This window comes from Epargyreus clarus, unplaced genomic scaffold (genome assembly GCF_041222505.1).
Source record: "Epargyreus clarus isolate Ecla_fem2 unplaced genomic scaffold, WU_Ecla_fem_2.2 ptg000004l, whole genome shotgun sequence".
In the NCBI taxonomy this organism is placed as follows: Eukaryota; Metazoa; Arthropoda; class Insecta; order Lepidoptera; family Hesperiidae; genus Epargyreus; species Epargyreus clarus.
Genome location: NW_027332212.1, coordinates 9,473,670 through 9,497,507, shown reverse-complemented (window position 1 = coordinate 9,497,507; position 23,838 = coordinate 9,473,670). Strand labels below are relative to the sequence as shown.

The 23,838-nt window shown below is 33.4% G+C and overlaps 1 protein-coding gene across 1 annotated transcript in view; it reads left to right on the top strand.

Annotated features, from left to right (window-relative positions):
- The first annotated feature begins 3,386 nt into the window (after positions 1-3,386).
- Positions 3,387-23,838, top strand: part of Liprin-gamma (liprin protein kazrin) — a 183,418-nt gene continuing 162,966 nt past the window's right edge. The window contains exon 1 of the mRNA XM_073093171.1: positions 3,387-3,569. The gene's annotated coding sequence lies outside the window, so the exon portion shown is untranslated. The remainder of the gene's footprint in view (positions 3,570-23,838) is intronic.

Genomic DNA, 23,838 nt, shown 5'->3' with positions numbered 1-23,838 from the left:
CCCCTTGTATCTAATAAAAAAAAATCATATTGTGGTTAATATAAAGCGAGTAGCAACCTAGTAGGAATGATAAACAAAATCAATGACAATAACAATAAAAAACCCTTTAAGGCCCCGCCTGGCAAAAGTTACCATTTAGATCTGACACGCAGTAGCGCTTTAAATATCTGTCCTGAGTCTGGGTGTTTGTGTATTCGTCTTTGTATCTCCAAGGCACCCACAACACCGGAAAACAAGCTAACCTAAGTAACAAGTTAGCAGTATCGTCCTTTGTTAATAAAGAAGATAAGAAATAAATCGTCCGTAAAAGCGTAGTACATCACAAAAAAGAGCATTAAATCATTAATGGTATTGCTTCTAAAATAAAGGTTTACTAACGCCCGTAACTTGTGCCATATTGTTGTGTCCCCTCGCGGGGCAGTGTGGCAGGGGTCCGACGACAACCCCAAATAGGAAGGGCTCTCAGAAGTTTGCGCACCGTCCCTCCCTTTTGTTAGAATCTCATAGATTTCCGCTTAGCTAGCGTGATGTATGCGACAAATATATGCAACACGACATTCTGTTTGTTCAATATTCTAGAGTGTTTTCATGTGAATGTTTTTTTGAGATAAAAGAGCGGTGCGCGAGTGGTTTAAGTTTAAACGTTAAGGGCTAGTTTAATATATTTGGTTGCGTAGTTACGTTTAGTGTTTCATATAGGAATATAGGTACAGACAAATCGGAATATAAGAGTCACGTATAAACAATATATAAAATATACGTTTTAAAAAAAAAGGAGTAGTTCGTAACGTATTAGCAAAGCAAAGTAAAAAAGCAAAAACTTTGTTTCTGTACATTTTCTATGAAATTTTGTATTGCAAAATTTTCACGTCCAATTTTCAAAATATGAGCACGTTGAGTTATTTAGAGTTTGAAATATGAAACAATGCTCTCTATTTTCATTCCAAGCTAACTTCCAGTTTATTCTACTTTGCACGATATCAAAATATTTCCCCGACTCCAACGATTACGTAGAAAACATTAATTTACTAAAGTGCAACGATCATTTATGATCGCAGCGGTATTTCTATTGTTTTAAATGAAAGGTGTTTTAATGCAGCGGTTGATTTCTGTTTTAATACAGAATAAAAGAGGTTAAATATTAAAGAAAGTATTTTATTTCTGCTGTTTAGTATTTCTGTATAAATATTTTAAAGTTTTAAGCTTTGTTCGAAATAATTGTGTCAATAAGAGAGTTTAAATATTATAAAAGTTAAGACTAATATTAATATAATTTCAATAAAATTAAACGATGGAAACTTAAACAGTTTTCTAAGAAAATGCACAAAATAATAAGGATACCTTTTTACTCTGTGTAACATCCTATTAAAATTGCGAGAGAACTTCAATAAATTCAAACAAATCCAAGATGGTCATAAATCTTCAGAAAAGATGTAAAATTGGAAAAATGAAAAAGAAGTTCCTATATCAGAATTCTAATTAAAAAATCAATTAGATCGCAAGGTTGAGTTGGGGTCCCGAGTAAAATAGCGGACAAAGAAGAGCAAGGGCCAAGTTTAATAAATCGCCGTCGTTGATTTATGTCGAGCGGTGCAGCGCAGATGTAGCATGTTACAATTTTGCAAAACCTAGTCATACCAAAATTTTTGCAAAACTTATGTTTAAATTTAAAATATTCAATATTAATAAATAAATCGCCGTTGTTGATTTATGTCGAGCGGTGCAGCGCAGATGTAGCATGTTAAAATTTTGCAAAACCTAGTCATACCAAAATTTTTGCAAAACTTATGTTTAAATTAAAAATATTCAATATTAATAAATAAATCGCCGTCGTTGATTTATGTCGAGCGGTGCAGCGCAGATGTAGCATGTTAAAATTTTGCAAAACCTAGTCAGATCTAAAATTTTGCTAAAATTAGTTTTTAATATAAATATTCAATTTTAATAAATAAATCTCCGTCGTTAATTTATATCGAGCAGTGCAGCGCAGATGTAGCATGTTAAAATTTTGCAAAACCTAGTCAGATCTAAAATTTTGCTAAAACTAGTTTGCAATATAAATATTCCATTTAAATAAATAAATCGCCGTCGTTGATTTATGTCAAGCGGTGCAGCGCAGATGTAGCATGTTAAAATTTTGCAAAACCTAGTCAGATCTAAAATTTTGCTAAAACTAGTTTGCAATATAAATATTCCATTTTAATAAATAAATGGCCGTCGTTAATTTATGTCGTGCAGTGCATATGCAGTGCAACGCAGATGTATAGCATTTTAAAATTCTCAATATGCAAAACGAAGTCCAGTGCATCCAATATGATGGTTTTATATATTAATTGCCTTTTTTGCAATTATGGAATATAAAAACCAATAGATTGCGTACGATTGTCGTATTTCATTTTTAGCTCAATTTTCGGCTGGTTTAATAAATCGCCGTCGTTGATATATGTCGAGCGGTGCAGCGCAGATGTAGTATGTTAAATTTTTTCAAAATCTAGTTATACCTAAAATTTTGCAAAAACTAGGTCTAATTTTAAAATAGAATAAATTTTAAATGTGCAAAATCTAAATGTAAACAAATATTTGATAATATTCAAGGCAGATTAAAATGTTTATAGAACCGACAGAGTGCCTACTGATATACTATGCAAAGGACTACTGGATGATATAAACTTCAAAAGCTCATAAATGCAACGTAACTTACGTTGATGGCATTCTGATTAAAAAATCAATTGCGAGAGATTGAACCGTGGTCTATTGGTTTCGACGCTGACAGTGCACCGGTGTGACCGCGTGTGGGCGACTCGTGAGGGAGACGCGCTGACGTCACCCCGCGCATGCGCCGTCACGCACTCCTTGATGTTCAGACCAAGGATGTTATGCAGAGGATTCTGGACTCCTTTTTGGTTGTACATTTAGATAATAATTTATTTTAAAGTAATTTTTTGATTAATATAGAATTCAGTATTTTGGCTTAGAGATTATCACTCTAGATTTTCTTTCTAGAGTGAGATTTTATTAAAAAAATTCAAATTATATTTACAATTTAACAATTATTCAAATTAAAACTTACTAAAAATGAGTTAGTTCAACATTTTATTAGTAGTGGAAATAAAATGTTGAATATGAAAACTACGATCTAAGATAATAATGTTTAAAAACGATTTAGATATTCCACTTTTAAAGGATATAGTTTCATTTTTCATCGAAAATATTGTATAAGAAATATCAAGAACAAAAAGCATTGAATTAAAAGTACATATTTAATAATAGTGACTTTAAAATTAATATCTAAAATTATAGGTGTCGGAAAGCGTCAGGCGGTGTTTTATCTGCATATCGACAATGTACTGTGTCTCGCAATCCGTGCCCGCGTCGGCGGCGGGGCTTCCAGTCGAGTCACTCGCGCGCGCCGCTACGATCGCCCGCTACGAGCCGTAGAGCGCTACGTAGCGAAACTACGTTGAACGGTGCAACTACGCGGTGAACGGTTCTTGTAACCATTGGATTAATGGAATTATCTTGTGCGTGATTGTTCTGTGTTGTTCAATACTAACCCACCGGCGAACAAGGTACGTGGATTCATAGTAAACGAGTAGTACTCTAATGTCAAGGACACTCATATTGATCAAACTGTTCTCAGATGATGTTTTAAGTTTTTCTGCCCATTGTTATTAAGTCGCTAGTTTGTTTGGCCTTGACACTGATCTCTTTTCTTTGACAATGGCCGGAAGCTTTTGTTTTCAGTCTCGTTAGTGCACCTGTATTCATAAAAACGTTACAAGTTACAAAAGTAAATTCTTTGTTCGTCATAACTTTATGCATAGGTAAAAGGGAAATTAAAAACTAGCAATTTGATACGTCCATTAAGTTAATTTGAACCATTTAATACCCCGGTACAGAATTTTGATGGACATAATAAACAAAGGGTGGCGGCGAAACGATATTATATAGGAGTATTATTTTACAGGTACGAAACTAATTAATAAAATAAAGTAGAATGCGTATCAATTATAACGAACATTACTTTTTAAGTACGACTTTGAATGGATGTGACATAGGTATACATATGCATTTAATGGTATTATATTCTAAAGAAAGTATAAATAACTTTAACTACTATTAAAACTATTATTTAGTTACTTAGTTTAAGAATAAAATCCATAAAAATGTAATTTTCAATTATAAAAGTTACCTTTATAATCATTGCAATCATGTTTTATAGACATCGTTTCCGGGTAAGCCCCGTAACATTTTACAACTGTAAAAGTGTGTAAAAGTACATAAATTTTACAATACATATTCGTATTGTGGCTATAATCCCAGCGATCACCTCATTATGGCGTTTATTTGGCTCGGTGCGGGCGGCAACAGGATTTTCTCCTCATTGTTTTCTTCATAAAGTAACTGGCAGGATTCCAATTGAAATTTTGTGATAACGCTTTTGTACTAAAAGATTAAATTTTTACCATAAACGCAGCACGTTTCAATTCGGTTTAGTTTAAGCGGAAGTATTTCTCGAATATGGAGCGCAGCATATTTATATTTTGCCTTGAGTTTTTAAACTGCGCTACACATTATGTTGATACTCTAAGAAACAATATATTGTATATATACATGACTTGTACTTATACTGTGCTTGTTTCGATTTTATTTATCAAGTCGAGTTATCTCTGATGAGGTCTTGAGTTGGGTGACTAATGATCATGTCATTGGCGCTTCAGCAACTCAGAGGGCATATTAAGCCATTGAACCTAATGGCTATAATTGGGTAACAGTTGTACTGTCTCAGAAGTCTTATAGGCGGTTGATTTAGGTACCCTTGGTACCTTACGATATTTGGTAGGATATTCTATCACGACTAGAGAGTTGAGCAAATTGTGCCCAGCAAAGCAGCAGCTAGCATACGTATTCCTAGATGACAGTAATTTATATGCCTAACATAACTCATCAAAAGTTTATTTCACTATTTTATTTCACTAATATTTCTTATATTATCGATGATTCCACTAGGATATTAATTTCCATCTTAAAGCAGCTTCTGAACCGGCATCACTACTAATAGCTGCTTTGCTCTAGACCGGCTTGGACATTTGTACCAAATGACATTAGAAATTATTATTCGATTTGTGGCCAGTCATTAGCACTCATTATTCGTATACGTGGTCATGCAACGATAACTTGGCATGAGATGAAATGATCCAGATAAACTACAAATGGTTATGTACGGTATTCGAAACGGACAGTTCATAATGACTGCAGCTTCTTGAACGAATGAATTGAAAACCCTTGAATGGAAGTACGCCTCTATTGAGTGATGTAAAAAGATCTTATAAGCTGCGGTGAATGCACTATTGATGAGCGAAGCATTAATATTAACTGGCTTTTAATCTTAAATCCGTGTAATTTATTTTCTAATAGCAATTCCATTTAATTTTTACAGACTTCTTTATATTTGTTTGACACAGAAATTTTGTACGTAAATAATACTCGCTGGTATTCTATTTTATAAGATAGAAATAGTAAATGAGCATGCAGTCCACCTGATAGCAAGTGATCACTGCCGCCCATGGACATCAGTAATCAGTCTTAGATAAGATTCGGTTCTTACCTTGGTCAGCAATAAAAGTTTTTTAGCCCTTAGCACTGAGTTGGGACGTCTCGGTTTAGTATAAATCCCTTATACACCCTCTAAATTGGAACACAGCAGCGCTTAACACTGCCGTTATTAGGCCGAAATATTTGTAGCGACCACAGAGTTCTACCACCTTTAAATCTGTTATTCCTTAACCAAATTGAATAAACAAATAACTGCACGTTTTTGATAAATAACTCTTTAAAGCAATAAAGATTTTGGCTCAGTTCTGAGCCGCCTTAGTGAGTTATCTCCGGCGAGCCAATATCTCAAGTTAAAGAGAATATTTGCATGCTTCCTCACTTTGAATAATAATTCTCCATTCCGTGCTCAATTTTTATGGCGTTGTTATTGCTCGCTACCCTCGATGACTTAAATTATATTCGATTCGATATTGGTTCTTGAGATAAGCAATTGTTGCCGCTTCGCTGGATTTACGAAACCTAAATATTGATTTTTATTTATAAAATCCCGTATTTTTGAAAAGGGTTTGTGTATTAATAATACTTTAGAATCTCTGTCCTCGTATTTAACGGGATGAGCGTTACGGTTCTTGTGACACCTTTAGTGGCTTATTGACAACAGTCTTTAAATTAACTTTTTGAAGATGACGAATTAATGGACGTGGAGCAATTGGTTATTTAAACCTTGATTATTTATTATTGTAGATTACGTCATTCTTTATTAGCAAGAGCCACGGTATGACAGTTATTGTACAGGTCGCCAATTTTGCGTTACATGTAAAATATATCTTTTGTAATGTCTTGATAATATTAGTCATAATAGGTATTTGGTGGTATAGAAACACTCGACCTTCAACCAATACATCATTGCATCTCTAAAACTTTGAAATAACCAAAAAAATAAATTATACTCAGAATTTTAAATAAAGAAACAATAAAACATATTTTACTATTTTTTGCAACTTGAAAAAAATCTATGGAACGCATGAAGTCTTTTAAATACTTCCCTACTAGAAGCAGTATGAATGAATGCGAGTCGTTAGGCAGAGTGCTCACTAGTGCGTCCCACTGCCCCCGAGAGATAGCCATGCACATGCATGCATGGCTTGAATTACACGGTGGGTTTAAAATTATGCGTATAAGTTATAGTATAATTATGCGTACAAAAATAGATTAGTAAAGATACTTCGCCGCCTTGAAATTGAATGAAGCCACAAACGGCTTATTAGTAAGTTCTTTTTTTGAATTCTTGACAAATAAAAACATTTTTAGAGAAAATTTACGAATAAATAACTAATACTGCGTAATTTACATAATAAATAAATAATTATTTCAAATATTTAAGGGACATTTTAGCACGGAGACGTGGCAAAACTTTTTTACGCAACTATTTCAATTCTCAAAACTGGGTTAATTTTCTTGTTAGGAGTGAGTAATCTTTACTAATCTACGATACGCGTAATTTTACGGTGACGCGTGTTATACTGACTGGGAAATTAAAATCGTGTCTAGTGAATGATGTACTCGTAGGTATCTGTCCTATTAAAGAAATATTAATAATTGATTCCTAATGAATTATTTTAACTAACATGTATGCTCTGTGTACGTTGTTTTTAAGGTTTGTAAGGTAATAAGTAGTAGAATAAATAGCGCAAATCGACATATTTAATAATTAATTATATTTTGTTTTTTTTTAACCCATACTTCAATTTATACAGTTTATGAAAATGTAAAGAGATTTTCTACATAACGAAGTATTACCTACTTATTTATAAATTCCAAAAGAGATACTTTAATCCACATAATTCTATAGTCAGCTATGTATCTCTACTTTGAAAGAAAAGGGACAAATGTAGATTACTGTAAGGACGTACGGTTAAAATCAAAGCGCCCTTCCGTTTAACCATTTCTTTAAATATTTTTCTTTTATGTGTGCCCTGAGGCAAAATGATGACACAGCTTTTATGGTGGTATGGAATTTTCTCTTATCTCATTTCTAAATACAATAAAAGGAAACACATTTTGAGTACTCGGTTTTGAACAACAAATAAATGCTTCAGACTTTTTTGTTGTCAAAATTACCAATTTTGAGAATATAAATTGCAGCTTTATTGACGAAATGGGATTAGTACTAAAATGTAATTTATGAGCCATTTCCTTATTGAACTGGCTAGCACCAATTGCTGTCGATAAATTGTATTAATGTTATAATGTTTCTGTTTGTGTGCGTTCGGATATTACCCAAAAGCTATTGAACCAATTTCGATGAAAGTTTCATGTTTACTGACAAATCTCGCTACGCAATTGAAAACCGAAGATATAAACGATATATTACCGTGAGAAATAACTAGATACATGAAGTAATAGACACGTAAAAATGTAATTAAAGTGTTTAATGCCAGTTGTATCCAAATAAGTGCTATTTTTATGTTTATTTGTAAATATGGGCATTTTAATATATTTTATTTCTAGAAAATCATTTGATTTTCTCTTTCTTTTCATTATATAATGACACTTTTTAGGGTTTAGTTACCCAAAGGGTAAAAACGGAACCCTATTTGTCCCTCAGCTGTCTGTCCGTCTGTTCCGCTGTCTGTTTGTCACAGAGCTCTGTTAACATTAACAATACTTATTTAAAATATCTCAACTGTAACTACAAGTTGTAAACAGTACCGTGAAACTAGAACTTTATAAAGTCCTAGCATAAAACAATGTGTCTTTCTCTCTTGCTTATTTTCGGGCAGTTAAAATCCAAGTTTTCTGTTCCGGCACAGAGAACTTAATACCGCTGTAATTACTAACGTAAGAGACTAATAACTTCTGGTTTATAGTTAGCTGCATTTCTTAAACAGTTATACTTTGTTCTTATACTTTCTGGCTTTGTCTCATTTTCTTACTACGAAATTACGAGCGTAAGTGAAAATGACTTTGTGTTACAGCTTAGTAATTAGGTGTTATTTATTTTGTTACAATACAAACAGATGTAATTATCGTTGCACGTAAAATCTTTTATTCAATTTTTTTGTAAATGTTATAAAAGATGCAACTGTAAAATTACCTAGTATACCTAGTACTTTACAAATTAAGTATCAAGTACCAAGTAAAAGGGAAATAAAGGTGAAATTCTCACTTTGATTTACATGTCAATCACTATGTTGTTTTCACATAAGAGATTGGCTTTCACCACTCGTTTTACTTTAGGAATTTCTTTCTGTATTTTAAGTGTCATGGTCACAACAGGGTACTTTTGGGCCTTGAATACAATTCTAAATAGAACAGGTCTTAAGAAGCAAGTTTAACCGCCCTTTGTAAGTGTTATCCCACACCCTTCAAACCAGAACACAATAGCGCCAAACCTGCTACTGTAAGGCCGTGTTAGCTGTGGCATTGGTCGGAGCTGAACTAAAGACTTCCACCTTGAGAAAATATTTTAGAACCTATGTATTTTTTGGCTTTTGCATTCAATGTTTTTGTAAGCATTCCTTAACACACTATTGTCTCCCCTCAAAATAAGAAGAAAAGCCAAAGTTCTGACCAAGTTCTGTCTGGAAGACTTCACAAATTTCAGATTTTTTCTTATAGATATATTAAGCTACTTACCTCGCCATGTTTTTCTTTGGCACTTTCATTGTTGGCATTGGCATCTAATTTTGTTTACATTATATAATACGTGTGAAAGAGAAAGAGAGAGTTTATAGGTGTGCGTGGTATGCTCGTGTGCATTCGTGTGTATTCAGCTCATGTCCCTTGTTTCGGACAGTTCGCGTGCCAAAACCGTAATGCTTTGACGATTTCAATTTATCTTCCTTTGCATTCGCGCTAGGGTGCGTCACACGGATCGACACGCACCCTGGAAGGGCCTGTCACATTTCTAAAGCCACAGGAGTGACGTGATTGACGGAAACCTTTGACCTATGAAATATTATTATATAATTGAAATATATTATTAAAAGACAATTTGTAATAAAATAAAAAAGGCGTTGTTTTGTGATCATTCACGTTTTCATTATAATGATGGTAAATGGCTATTGCCGCCCTTGGACATCTGTAATAATCTGTAATACATCCTAAGTAAAATTGGATTCCTACTGATGAAGGCCACAGATGTGTAACCAAACGTTTTAAACAAACTCTTCAAAACTAAATGCAGCAAAAATAGGTGTGATGATACCTGACTGATACGTGATGGTGCCTATGTACATCTGTACTTTAATTTTTAAATCATTAATTACTTGTATCGGTAGTTTTGAATTCCTTTATTTGTGAAATAGTTTCATAACATTTGTTTATTCTCTGTCAATTTGTACGTGGGTAGATGTAAGAAATCCATCAAAATTGAATTTTAATGTCACTTCTTGCGATCAGTCGTCATCTTGCACTCGGCGAGAACATACAGACGTCCTGCATGTGCCCTTTCGTGCCCGTTAATCAGGTGGCCTAGCCGTCCTACCGGGTATGTGGTGTAATGTGTAAAGAAGACCTTAAGAAGACCAGATCGTGCTTATTTCGTGACAGCATCGTCGGCATCGCCCCTGATACGAGTCTGCATCGTATTGGAAAGTAAGGTTAGTGGTTTTATCTACTCGTCTTCTGGGATAAGGATTATATCATATCCCCTACCATTCTATACATAATACTGAACATTATATCGTTAGGCAGGCGTACGAGACTTGTGTATCGCACAGTATTTTAAAGCATTTTTACTGTAAGTTGAGTGTTTTTGATAGAAAAGCATCTTATTTACGTGTCAATTAAAGTAGCAAAGGTTCGGAATAAATCACTTTCAATCTTTATAAGTGGAAAGAAAGCTAGTAGAGGTATACTTATAAAATTTTACCTCTGCTAAATTCTACAGCAATAATGTACATAATATTTACCTATTCATAGATTAAATAAGTAATTGTAATACACCTATACAGGTAAAGGAAGGTTATATAACATGACCATTTCAAGGCATATAAAAAATTCTGTGCCACGAAGAGCGCTACGGTCATGCGCTGAATCAGTTTTAAAAATTCAAAGTAGCGAACATGACTGCCAGTACTAGACCAGTCTGGTCTAACTTAAAACGAGGTTTTAGTACTATAAAACTAAGGGGTTATCTATTCATCATATGGCCGACACGACACAGCATCGACACGAGAGACATAATATCTTAACAGACGTCGGAATGCACTTCGTATATGGAAATAAATTGTATAACAATTGTATTGCATTGTTTTGCAATACAATTGTTATTATTTATACAATTTATACAATTTTATGTATTCAATGAAGGTCAAAATATTCCATCACAGATAACAAATTGTACTGTTTGTTATTTTGTCTTTTAAAATCGATTCTTCTATTATTTTTCTCAAATCAATGTGCCTAGGTTGAATCGGTTCGTCAGGACAGATAATCTTTAGTGGTAAGGTTCTTATACCACAATATCTAGAAAAAACTAACACGTTTGGTTTAAATAGACTGTGGTAGGTACATCCGCTATCTATTCAGTTTTATTTCTACGGTGCCGTGCCATGTCGTGTCGTCTCAATAAAGAAACCAAACTACGTCAGAATATTCCAGGCTGGGCTCTTTAAATAAAGTAGTCGTACAAGTCGTGATCTGCGTGACCTCTAACAATGTTCGTAAAAGTTAGTACTTAAAACTTAAGAGTTTCTTTGGGGATATTCTTTAAGAAATCGCATAATATTTCCACGTCAAGTGCCGTCAAGTCTGTGTTTGAATGAAAATTGAAAAAGTTTTGTACCCTGAAGACATAACAAGCGTTTGTGGGGTATTTTACATTTGTAAATAACAGGATCGCAAATGCCAATTACTTTATTTACATATGGAAAGAGCGTTGTCCGTTCGTGTAATTAAGTAATCCCTGGGGAAAACCTCAATTATTGACCCATACTGCTTACATACGCCCGATATTTTGTTTAGTCTGGTGAGCTGTACATAATAAATTGACAAAGGTAAAATACCTAGTGCCTAACAGATAATTAAGTTATGTTTATATATTTATATATATATATATATATATATACGAGTATATATGCAGTCTACCTGATGGTAAGTGGCTACTGCCGCCCATGGACATCTGTAATCAACCCCAGATAGGATTAGATATTCCTACCTGAGGTCGGCCACAGATACGCCGCTAACCCTGAGGACTAAGCTGGAACGTCTCGGAAAAGTCTGTCTCCCTTACCACACCCTTCAAAACGGAACACAGCAGCGCCTAACACTGCTGTTATTAGGCAGAAATAGGTGTGGCGGTGGTGCCGCCGGAGTCGAACCACAAAGGGTTCTATGAGTATAAGATAAAACATAATCGATAACATCTATAATTTTATAAAATACAAATTTCGAAGACTTCTAAAGAAGTCCAAAGTGTTCTAAACAAAAATACAACATATTATTCACGCCGAAATATCAAAAGATAAGTTGCTTGTTTATTATTAAAAAAATACCGTCGACTCACAAAAAAATAGGGAGGCAATATTTTCCTCATTAATTTTGCAATCATTTTATTAGAGGGTTCAAGGGAGCGATTTGGCATCTCTTCGGGGTATCCCAGGCATTGAGCGACACACAGTTCCAACAGGTACAATCGATATTACACCCCCTGGGGAGGCTCGGTAAATAGACGCGGGAATGTTTAGAAACGACACTCAAAGTTTCCAATTACGTGCCTTTTCAATAAGGTACATTGTTTAATTTAACTAAACATAATTTCGAGAGGACGGACTCCAAAATGTCTGTAATTCGAAAAGTTACAAATAAAACCTACTTCCATCGAATCATTTAGCAAAGTCTTTGTTACTTATATCCGACTTGTGTAGGATTTGGTCTAACGTTTCGTATTCAAAAGCGGTATTATTCAGTAAAAACGAAAAGGTTTCAATAGAAAATCATAAGACAATCTGATAATGCCAGCAATATCACATTGTGAATCGGCTATTATCCTTTAAGCTCTTAATGTCGCGACGGTTCCATTCGTATTGCTGTAATCCGTTCAAAGATTCAAGAGGCGGTGGAAAAATACGCTTATGTACCATCCCGAGGGTTCATAACTTGTAGGGACAAGGGTAACATTTACTTATCGACGTGGAAAAGGTCTATAATACTTTCTGCTAAGTTTCGTTCGCACTGTTTCCTGGATCAACCTGTCTCATATACAGCGGGTAATTGAAAGACAGTAAATATGTTTTTGAATAAGCTATACTAATGTTTCTGTAATAAATAATTTGCTTTCGATTTCATTAACTTCAAGCTCATAGTGTTTTTTTTACTAATTTCTTGGGACTATCCATTACCGTTTCAGTATAAATAAATAACGTCTCAATATAAGATTCCAGAAATATCTGTTAACTTGCACAAAAGTAAAATAGCAAACAAAGTATATGTTAAGTAAATATATTAAAGACGAGTTTATCGTTAACCAAAACTTATTAAATCTTCTGTCTTCATCATTAAGTAATTAAAACCTTTTTTTACTACAACGAATCAAAAACGGAGAAATATCATTTTAACATGTATGTGATGTTGTGTATCCCTAATAACTTCTAACCTACTTATTATAATTTGCCAAATAAAATCTTTGTCACGTAAGAGTTGTATAAGCTTACACATAGTTTCTAGCTATTCGCTGGTAGTCAGACAAGCGTCTGGAAGTAATTTTTATTTGCTCCACAGATGCGTCGGTACAGGTAGCGAGAGTAAAGAACTTTAAATTTTGTAGAAACAATTTTTCGGTGGAATAAATTTTATATACGAGCGTCCATGTCTGCGGTCCACATGAAGTGAGAAAGCGATAAATGTTTCAGTTAATAAAGCACTTTTGCTACCAACGTAGGCTCATTATGATACGAACATAGTTTTTGTAAGGATTTTCAATATAGTAGTAAAATATTGAATAACTCTTTCAGGTTTTAGGTGTCTGGGAAATCAGATAGAGTTAAATGAAGTGTCCCGATCTAGTCTTAAAAAATCATAATACATCGCAATCGTTATAAATCTTAATACAAGCAAATCGGCCAACTCCACTTTTTTTTTATTTATTTTGATAGTAAATGACGTTGAACTAAATCAAAATAAATAAAAAAAATATTTATTTTGATTTCGTTCAACGCCATTTACTATCAAAGTTGTCTGATTTGCGAATTAAGGTATCGATATGTAATCACATTAGATTTTTACGAATATTTCGGTACTGACCACTTTGCATTAGGTTTACTGCAAGTTTCATTCCTTCTTATATATTTTACAAGTATACAAGGCATTGTTTTATACAACTAACGTCTCATACTAACCACGGGGCTCTAGTACTACATAACGGTTATTAACCCTGTACCCTTTATTTTTGTTTTTCAATATAACGATCGACTAAGTAAACAAACAAGAATATCGCTCTCAGAACAGCTACGTTAATGACCAAACCGCAGTGTTCAAAGGATTGCATACTTCGTCTCGGAAAAATAAGCAAAGGTTTCTTGCCACGAAAGAATACAAAAGTTAGATACGAAACACTCAGGTCGGGCTTGGTCTATGACAGTGTTTCTCAAAGATATAGATTTACTCCTGTACTCTGTGTGTACCTACAGCTACACCTTTTTGTACCCGTTTACAAAACAACGGTGAAGCCGTCTATATTAAAAAGCATACATAGAACAAATATGTTTTATTTAATTTTGTTATAAACGAAATAGTCACAAAAACCAAATAATTGTTATCAAATTAATTAAAGCAATTATTACGTCTTTTCGTAAATTGAGTACTTTCTAAAAGCAATTTCCCTTTTCTATTTTTTTTATTTGGATTTAGCTAACCAGCCGCCAGTAGCGTACACCAAGGGGGATGCTTACATTACTTTGAGAAACACTGGTCTATGTTACACGAGCGTTAAGAAATATAGCTGTGAAATTGTTCTATCCGGAGGTAATATAAAGCACCTCGATTTAATATTAAATCATGTGTGGTCTACGAGATCTTGTAGTAAATATGGGAAACTTCGACTTTAAGTAAATTATTTTGAAGATACGCGACGCAAAACAGTCGCCATACTGATGTGTACAGAGTTTTAGGTTTGATACCCGGTCAGTCAAATATATGAGTTTAGATTTCTGTGTTGGGTCTGGGTGCTTATGTATATTGTGCGTGTCTAAGTGTATGTCTGTGTGCTTCACGGGAAATCGTAGTGTAGGGTCATATAAGTATAGTAATAATATCTTATATATAAAATTCTCGTGTCACAATGTTAGTTACCGTACTCCGAAACGGCTTTACCGATTTTCTCCAGATTTTATATGCATATTCAGTAGGTCTGAGAATCGGCTACTATCTATTTTTTATACCCCCTAAGTAATTTTTTATATGGCAACACAACGTTTGCCGGGTCAGCTAGTTTTATATTCTTTCTAGTATTAGTAAAACTCAATCACTTTTTTAAAGTTTGAAAGTCGAATGAATTAATTCATTATGAAAAATTGTCAATTCCAAAAAATATTACCCGACCAACTTTTTAATTTTAAAATTGAAGAGGTTACACTTTGGGAGAGTTTTATTCAATTATTCCCTTAGATGCGGTCTCCAATAGTCGAACTTTTGCTCGAGAAGTGACAAGAGCTGGTTTCAAAGACTTCGCCTTTGCTTCTAATTGTTCAGCAACTTTCACAATTTTCTATGGTTTCTTCTTATTCCTTACATCCTTACATTTGTTTGGACTTGAGTTCTTTAACGAAAATCCAGTTGCCTTTTCCACCCATAGATTAGTAAAGATACTTCGCCGCCTTGAAATTGAATGAAGCCACAAACGGCTTATTAGTAAGTTCTTTTTTTGAATTCTTTTCAAATAAAAACATTTTTAGAGGGAATTTACGAATAAATAACTAATACTGCGTAATTTACATAATAAATAAATAATTATTTCAAATATTTTAGGGACATTTTAGCACGGAGACGTGGCAAAACTTTTTTACGCTTTAATTTTCGCATTAAATTACGCTTCAATTCTCAAACTGGGTACATTTTCTTGTTAGGAGTGAGTAATCTTTACTAATCTATGTTTCCAGCAAATGATATATGTTATGTTTATAAGAAAGTCTTGCTGATTTTTTATAACAGAAAGTGTATGTCTCGTCTTGTATTGCGTGTCTATTGTGTTACTTCATCAGTGTTAAATTGAAGCTTTATTTAAAACAATGTATCTAAATTATGTCTTCCCAAATTATGCTTAAAGGACCATTATAGTACATGAATGTTCGTTATCATGAATTGTTAATTTATAGATTTTTTACCTACTCCTTACAAAAGTTACAGAGTTTTCGCCGTTCAAGTTTGCCGATTTAATTTCAATTTATTCCCTAGCCACACTACACTTACCATAAGTAAATGTATATTCATTTAATTACGACGTATCCTATTTACGAGTATATACATGGGTAATAACCCTTCCTTGGCAGTCGGGTAATTAAAATAACACTTCTAATATGTACCTATAATAAAAAAGCAAAGACAAATTCAAAAATATGAAATGACAAACCAAAGGTGGAGAGAAAGAGGCGTGTCTATAATCGGTATCGTAGAAAGTAAAAAGCAGAACGATTTCCTGTTTTAAATGTAATACAGTAATTTAGGGTTTCATCCCTTATCACCCTATTACGTGCCCGTATCGATGAGCGTCTAATTTAGAAATTCAGATGCTCCAAAATCGGGTCGCCTAATTTGCGTTGATAATTAGAGGAATCGCTTTGTAAATTTGCTAAACACGGCTATTTGGTAGCATCGCTTGATTAGAGATTTATTTACAAACGCTTAATAACAAGGAATTCTACCGGTTAATTATCTGTGTTTACACAAATTGTTGTCTATGGATTTTTGAAGGTATTCCAATACTGCCGTTTCTGCGAGTTATTCGGGAAATTATTACAAATGTTATTTATTTGTAAAATCAGATTCCGATGAAATGAATGTTGTATTTAATGAAACATTCCATTCTAGGTACTGGTAAACTTTTATTTTTAGTTTTAATGTAAAATAACAAATTGAAATTTTACAATTTCAAGTATGTTGTACGTTGTTCTTGTAAAAACATTTATCAAGGGGATAATATATTCGATAGATAGGTAAGTGAAAATGAAAAATAAATACGTCTCTATTACTCTTCAATTTCTATTTAAAAACCACTTATATTGATGCTAATACAAAAAAAAAAAAATACGTGTGGCACTCGGAGACTGCCGCGGTAAAGCTATTGCATAGCATTTTTTATGCTATGAAAACGCTCAGAAGGAATTCCAGAAATACAATATATTCTTCCATAATCATCAACATTTACATTAATACATCTTTATCCACTATTTTATCATATCTCCATTATATAAGACATTGCAAATATTAGCTGACATTTCATAACTCCAAGCAAGACTGAACATTCTAAAATATAAAATAGAAAAGTATTTAATAAGTGACATAAAGTATTAACAACCAGCAATATAAATGGATCAATGCGATGTGCCTGTGACATTTGGCCGAATGTTACAGGTACATCGCATTTTTCATTAATAAATGCACTTTGTTTATTCATATTTAAAACACTTTGTACACAAATTATTTGTACCATAAATCATAATGGCGTTTTGATTTTGTGCTGTCAAGTCTGTCAGTTGTAATTGTACGTTTAAAAATAACAAACACTCTTTTACGTTATTTTATCAATCCAGAATTCAACATAGCTCATAGTTGATAAACATATTATTTGGATAATATGGTAATATAATTTTGAATTTTATAATGGGAATATAAAATATACTTCACGCAATTTTAAGATTTCTGCACGGATTATAAAAAAATGTGTATTAGGTACTGCCATCTGTGTTCAAGTTGACGAATTAAGGTTATCAAATAAAATAATAAGGAATGTAAAATAATACTTTATTCAATTATATCCATATTTTTCTATTGACAGTCAACAACTCGGTTGCCTGGAGACTTGATATCCAACAGTCCTCCACCGCTATTTTCACTTACACCACCAGGGGCGCAGGCAGCATTTGGTCAAGGTGACGGCGCACCAGTATGCCATTTTCAGTTCTGACTTCATAATGGAGTCTACCTAATCTTCGGATGACGACTCCGAACTCCCATTTAACTCTTGGGTTGGTGTAACTGCGGACTTGTACCTTATCACCTTGTCCGAACTCCTGCGTTGGCGGTGCATTGTAATGTAATCTGGATAGTGGGGCGGATTTCTTAAATAAGGCATGCATATACGTTCTTACCTCTCTGCCGAACATTAACTGATAAGGTCATAACTCTTTTGTATTAGGTGTACGTCTCAAGCGTGCCTTGACAGTTAACAGTTTATCAAATAAACTTCCGCTCTTGCTGATATAAAAGAACATTCAGGTATTAGCCGATTATTTTCTTTTTGTACATTCAAAAATTTAAATTTTAGCTTTGTATATATTTCTTCAAATTCGTACCTGTATTTTATTTCCTCTTCTAAATTTTCTTCTTCTGTAAGCCATTCAATTTTTTCTTGAATCGCGTAGAATTTGTTCAAATTTTCTTGTAAAGAATTCAGTCGTATATTTATTTCTTCAATGTCAATTTTTTCTACTCCCGCAATGTAATTTTCGGTTCGTTTCATTAACCCACGTAATGTGGCTCGTATTTCCTTATTGTTTTTTAGTTCATTAGACATCTCGTCGCCAATATCAAATAAAATAATAAGGAATGTAAAATAATACTTTATTCAATAATATCCATATTTTTCTATTGACAGTCAACAACTCGGTTGCCTGGAGACTTGATAGTTGGATATCAAGTCTCCAGGCAACCGAGTTGTTGAAAGGTGTTACTTATTTTCGTTACGGAATTTCTCGATTCGGTCGCCGCGCTCAAAGCCCGCGATAAAAGCTATGCAATAGCTTAATAGATTTAAATGAGTGTTATTTTCGAAAAATAATGTACGTGGTTGGTTCTCATTTAACATTTTGTATACTCATCAATATTTAGCATTATGTTTGCTTTTTACCACAATTTTTAAGACTATATTATTTTGATTAATCTATTTATCTGTGCGAAAGTATTCTGGCAGTATAATCGCGCAAACTTTTGCCTGAAGTAAATTACGCGCCAAAAGAACTATAATTTCAATAAAAGAACGTACGTATCTCCTTCATGTATATTGTATGAGACTTTTTAATTCTGTTCTCTTTCATCTCTAAATAAAGGAACTCCAATTCTGTTGTTTTTGTTGCTCAATGTAAATATATGTACATACTGAGTGTCAGAGTTATCGCCCGTCTTCCGTGGACAGAAACTGTAGGTAATTGGTACATTTATATGCGGAACTAAGCACTTCACCTCAATTGGAACACGTATTGTTCGCAATTGTATGTGATAACCCGCATCTTTATACAATAGCGCGGAGTTAGCTGCATTTGTGGTGCGGAAACGATAGGATAATGAATTGATGGCGTTTTATTCTGATTGAGTGACGGTTCGAATTTTGAATAAAATGTTATAAAGTAAGTGCAGGTTTTGTTTATTAAAAGCCGAAATTTGCTGTGTACTGTTACCTGAAAATATTCTGAATGTGGGTAAACAATTTTCATTAATAATATGTAAAATTAAAAAGCAAAGACTCTGATTTTTGTTATAGCTTCACATACCTTTGTAATGTGCATGTGGTCTGATGGGTTTTTTTACAGTTTAGAACCTCGGGTCTACTTGTTATTGATTAGAAAAACATTAGTAATATTCGCATAGTATTATGTGTATAGATTGATAACATACTTGTATTTGTTCATACTAAATTAGAAGATTTGTTTGCTGATGATTCATCACTACTACAACTTGTAAAGAGAGCTGAGCAATGTAAAAAATAAAAACTTGCAACCAATTATGTGCAGTGACATTAACTTTACGTTCGTAAACATAACATCACTTCAATAAAGCTTCGATTTCATCCCACAATATCTGACTCGATGTCCATTAACGTAAAAAGCAAAATAAAATAGCTCGCCACTGAAATTCAGGTCAATAATAAAATGAATCAGTGATGTCATTTTCCTGCAACGTAATGCGCATCGTTTACTGAGCGATGAAACCGGGAACTGACCTCATCGTTTTTAAAATAAAGTAAACATTTTCACTTGATATTTAGGTTAATAGCTGTTAGCGGAATAATTGTATCATTTTCTCGTAACAATGTTTTATGCAACGTTAAATTTACGCTAATTATGTAGCAGAAAGCTTTTTAGCGTCTTTTGTGCCTGGGTGAAAATGAAGACTGATTTACGATTTCCGACTGTCGTGCTTGCCTGAATATTAGTTGGAAAGATGCTTTTTAGAAAAGTCTAGGTCCATTAGGTAAGCAGGAACTTATTTCTAAAACTTGCGATAAAGTAAACTGGAGAACATCAATTATAGTTAGGAAGTAATGATGTATTCAATGATTGAATGTTGATTATGCGTCGCGCAAATGGATAGTCTCGCGCGGAGTTCAATCGTATGAAAACACGGACTACTGCGCAATCATACCTAATTCGCATTAACCATACAGAGGAGGGAAGTTTTCGTTTAACTGCTGTTATGTTTTTGTTGCTGATTGCCCTTTTAGAGGGCATGGTAAGACACTAAATTTACATAAAGCGTTGCAATGTAATCGTGAAACTCCTCGGTAGCTCTCCTGTTTGATTTGTAGTTCATCGCCATATTATTCTCTCTACTTACACCGGGACCGTCGCATAAATGCCATAATTTCAATACTTATTTCTTTATGAATATTTTGAATTATTTTATAGTCTCTAGTTAAGTATATCTGTGTTATATTTCTGCAATGTTCATGCAAGGCAAAGTATGGCTAATTATTTCACAGGAAGCATTTTAGTTTCACTTATAATGTAATCGGTCACGGAAATAATGATTGATCGTGTCAAATTACATGAATAATGGATTTGCCTTAAATACTTGTGATTTTTTATGTAATTCTTACAACTTTTCGTCAGGACTATGAAGTCTATTGTTATGATATAGGTCTATTTATCTAACATTTTATAAATGAAGGTGGTAGAGTCTGGGCCCTGGACATCTAGGTACTGCTCCAAAGATATGAAGAGATGCTGTGTTTGGGTTTGAAAGGTGTGATAATCGAAATTCACATATAGGTACAAGTAACTACTACTGAGTCTTCAGGGATAGTAGCTTATTACTACTTACCACAACTTACCATCAGATGGATTGTATGCTCCTTAGCTACTTATTAATTACAGTAGGATTTTGTAAGAGCAACCAGGCTTGACTGTGGGTTTTAATAACTATTTCTCCATCAAAACTATTTAAAATAGTTCCTAGCGAAATAGAGCTATGTTCGTTCGATTTTATTGCTTGCAATGTGGTTCGAGACGATTTAACTTTCAAGTAACATTTACTCCGTGATGGGAATGTGTAATCTTGATTGAAATTCCGATTTTGTTGTTGAAAGTTTGAAAGGTTTTCGGTGGAGTCAAACAGAAAATTGAGGTCAGTTGAGGTTATTTATTGAAATGCTCGGTGAAGTTTATACTGACCTTATAGACGAACTTTCTTTATTTTTATCCTTTAAAGGAAATCCTTTAAAGGAATTCATCAGCAGAATTGGTAATAAGGCTAGACTAGAGCTTCAAAGATTTTGAAATATATGTATTTTCAACTCCTACTCGATTCTACTCCTTTTGTATTTAATAGGAAAGTGTTTTAATCTTGTTTTACTTACATTTGATGTCATTTTTTGTCAATAAATTAAATATTTATTTTCGAAATATCCATGAAGAACAATTGAAGTCTTTAATGCAAATTGATGAAAATTGGCCAAGCCAATTTATCAATATCCCAATTAATACAAGTTCGTAAAAAGTATTTCACGATATTCCGATAAAAGAATTCTAACGTTATTGTGAAAATATTTCTATCTTCGCTGAATTGTTACTATCAATTACTTTAACAATTGTATTTTATAGTAACTTGTACGATATGCAATTCAAGGTGTACATTAAGGCAATTTGTGTAAAATGTAGGTAGCTAATGCATACTTACGAAAGAAATGTACAAGTTCAAAACGAGCGAGGCATGTCATCTCCGGAGCAGGTTATGACTTAGTGCCATAAAGGCAGGTGCAGTGCAATTCTCCGGCAACACTGAGAAGTGACGTCGCAAAGCTAATTATGACGACGAGCGAGCTTCATTAGCTGGTCATACGAAAAATTGCGAGCTCTGCGGTCACAGACTAACCTAACGAATTTTAGAATGGAAATGACAAGGCATGTCTCAACGGATATTCGGGTTAATAGCTGACGGACAGATGATGGATAAGGCAATTGTATCGTGTAACCGCTGAAACTAAGGTAAGATGAACCGAATTTTCATAAAGAAATATATACAACGTTTATATTCCATGGAAGTTTATATTAACACAAAGTAAACCGTAAAAGAGGTAGATAAAGTGTTAGGAAGTATATTATGAATAAAGTGTATCTATGCCCGTCTAGTAATATAAACAATAAAGTTCTTCATAACATTAAATCTCATTAAATACGTTTAAGATCTGTTCATAAAGATTCAGACAAATTAATTTATTTTAGTTTTCTTTTGTAAGTATTTATTACCAATGAACTACATATGCTGTAATAGGTAGAATAAATAGAGTAATTCAGAAACTAAAGTAATATTAAAATATTTTTTTACACTTATGTCCTCATTATGGTAAAATATTAAACTCGCACAATGCAAAGACTCGTACTTACTTAATTACTCTGACTTAACTCACTCTGACTCGTACTAACTAAAATACTTTTTAAATAAACGTGTAAGTTATGTTTAAGGAACATGAAAGAGTTGTAGGTATTTGTGCAAGCCTCTATTTACCTACCCCGGGTAGACTACATTTATGTTTTACTTTGTATTTTCAGGGTACAAAAGCAAGGCAATGTTACTCCCTGGGCACGGCTGTAACTTTCCTTAAGACAAGTTAAATAGAGTGAACTATTTTCAAGATAAGTCCGGATGAACAACCAGACAATGTTTGATAAAAAACGTAAAAGAAAACAGACTTAAAACTTCTTGTTTTAGCTGAACATTTCAAGGACGTCGAATTTGACTTTGAGTTTGATTTTGATATCAGTTATTTCAATACCAAAAACAACGAATTTGTTTTCATTGTCCATTTAAGTAATAATGGAATTATTATAACCGCTATGTTTTTAAGCAGTTAAGCAGTTATCTGTACCCTTAGCATGAGTTTTTACAAAAATGACTGTTTTTGTATTTGTTTATGTATTTACCCATACATTTCCAATCAGCGCCCCCAGCGTACTGTATCAGAACTGATTGGAAATGTATGGGAAATACGTAAAGAAATACAAAACCAGTTATTGTTGTAAAAACGTAAAAACTCATACTAAGGATACTGTTTAGCATTAAACTTTTAAATGTTACCTACATAGAAAAGACAGATCGAATAGACCATTTAACTTCGTCACTTATGCTACCTACATAGAAAACATATGGAATACACTGTACAATTATTAAAACTAAAGTTATTGATTTCGTAGCTTTGAAATAAAGACAATTCGAAATAGAGGCGAACATGTACCTTCATTTGCAGTCATGGCGAGCCGCGAATCCCGCAGCACTAACGAAGTTCTCCAATAGGGTTGGAATAAAATATGTTCAAAATCACGTGCCTAGTATTTAAATGTCACAGATTTATAATAGATCTATAGTGACGTTGTAAAGATGTTTATTTGATAACAGAGTATTTTATAAAAGTATGTATGTAAGTAATGTACAATTTTTGTGAAATTAATATGTTAAAAGTGGTAAATTAGCGTTATTTTGTTATAACTTGAGAGTTTTATTGTTTTTCGTGTGGCTATTCTAATACTGATAAAATGAAGCTGATAAAAACATTAAATGCCTATATTATTTTGTGGTAACTCTCCGTGATACATTGCTTCAACTTGCAATACGTTTCGGGTTCAATGCGCGGTTAATCAAACAAGAGTTCTGAGTCAGAGTTTGAGTAGGTACGTGTCTTTGGTAAATCCAATATCTTACCACAATGAAGACATGAGTGTAAAAAAAATTAACAAAAAAATACAACCGACTTCTATGTCACTACAAAGTAAAAAATAATTAAAATAAATGTTGTTTTAGTAGCTACATATTTCTGAAGTCGGCACTCAATATATTTCATTGGATAACGATGTA